The following is a 1986-nucleotide window of genomic DNA, read 5'->3' on the forward strand; positions in this document are numbered from 1 at the left end:
CAGTTTTTGGTGTTAACATAAACAATATTCTAACCCTTAGATCTAAAGGTTTTCTGGTTCAGAAGATGCAGAATTACTCCTCTCTGAAGTACTCAAAGGAACATGCCTGACCCCTAGGTAGGAATATAGAAGAGGTATTCAACTATGTGGATGGTCAACATATTACATCCTTACAGTTCTAGAAAGTGCAGGTTTGAAGGTAAGAAAATTTATCTGTCTGTTCCCAAAATGTTTTATTAATTAGATTCTTAGTGCTGTTGAGACAGGCTGGGACCTGAGACCCTTTGCTGCAGTGCTGCAATGCACCTGGACAAACCTCTCCTCGAGAAACAAAATACAAAGAAACTATATTGGACTAAAAGTAAGTGCATGTATGCACAGTAGGGGCAAGTTCTGGGCCAAAATATACAAAAAGACCAAAAAAAAAAAAAAAAAACCAACTGCCACTTCTGAAGAGCCGGGAGCAAAAACCAGGTGTCGGGTGTTGGGAGCAAAAGCAGGCAGGGTACTGTGTATGCCCCCTTCACCCAACACCACAAAGGGGTGGGCAGAGCACCTAAGCCGTCCCTCAGGCCCAACCCCTGGACACACCCTTACCCTCACCTCATTTAAGGAACCAGCTCGCCCCTCCTTGGGGAATGAGCAAGGGAACCTGTTACTTGTTCTCAATGCCCCCTGCTGCAGCATGGGCCCCAGTAAAACCTTGCCTGAATTTCCTGTCTAACTTCTAGTCAATTTCTATTGATTGGGAAAGGCCAAGAACCCTGGTCAGTATCACTAGGAAGATGCTGTAGAGGATCCAAAGAAACATGTTTAGCAGTTGGAAATAGAAATCTGTAACATGGTAGAGATGTCTTATTTAGGAGAGAGGTTATAAAAAAAAATACTGAAACAGCTAATTATGAAGAGATTTTCTAAGAAACCCGTACATATGAAGCCCCTTTAGAGGGCCATGACAAGCAATGAAGAGAAAAGGGAAATGAGTAGGGATAAATGTTGTGATGATTGGCCTAACTTCTCTTTCCTTGTGTCCCCCTCTCCAGAGTGTTCAAGATGTTCCATGTACCTGGATGAAAGGTACACTATGCTCCTCAGTATTTACAGACACACAAGTGTACACACACACACACACACATACAACACACACAGGCGTGTGTGCCAGCATCCAGATTAAGATAAAAACATTTCCAACATCTCGGAAAGCTCTTTTCCCCTTTCCCGGTGAGTTAATGTCTCCAGCTCCAGTAGTGACTACCATTTTGACTTCTATTACCACATTCAGTCCTTTTAGAATTTGCCTTCTCTACTCACAGGTGGTTTTTATGTTGTTTTAGTTCAATATTAACTACACAAAAGAATTATTAAAATATGTACAAATTATTAAAACAACGAAATGGACAATTGTATACTCAACTATGTTAAAAAAATTTTTTTAATTAAAAAAAAAATTAGAACACTGAACATAATACCCTCTAGGTTCATCCATGTTGTTGCAAATGGCAGAATTTCATTCTTTCTTATGTCTGAGTAATATTCCATTGTGTGTGTGTATGTGCATATATATATATATATATATAAATATTAAAATGTATTACATCTTTTTTATCCATTCATCCGTTGATGGACACTAAGGGTGCTATGATCAATTAATCTATGACAAAGGAGGCAAATATATACAACGATAAAACACAGTCTCTTCAATAAGTGGTGCTGGAAAAACTGGACAGCTACATGTAAGAGAATAATATTAGAACATTTTCCTATACTATATACACAAATAAACTAAAAATGGATTAAAGGTCTGAATATAAGATGAAAACCATAAAAATCCTAGAAGAAAACATAGGCAGAACATTCTTTGACATAAATCATAGCAATATTTTTTTTGGCTCTGTCTCCTCAGGCAAAGGAAACAAAAATGAAAATAAACAAATGGGACCTAATTAAACTTAAAAGCTTTGGCACAGCAAAGGAAACCATTCACAA

The sequence above is a fragment of the Balaenoptera musculus genome, chromosome 12 (assembly GCF_009873245.2).
Source record: "Balaenoptera musculus isolate JJ_BM4_2016_0621 chromosome 12, mBalMus1.pri.v3, whole genome shotgun sequence".
NCBI lineage: Eukaryota > Metazoa > Chordata > Mammalia > Artiodactyla > Balaenopteridae > Balaenoptera > Balaenoptera musculus.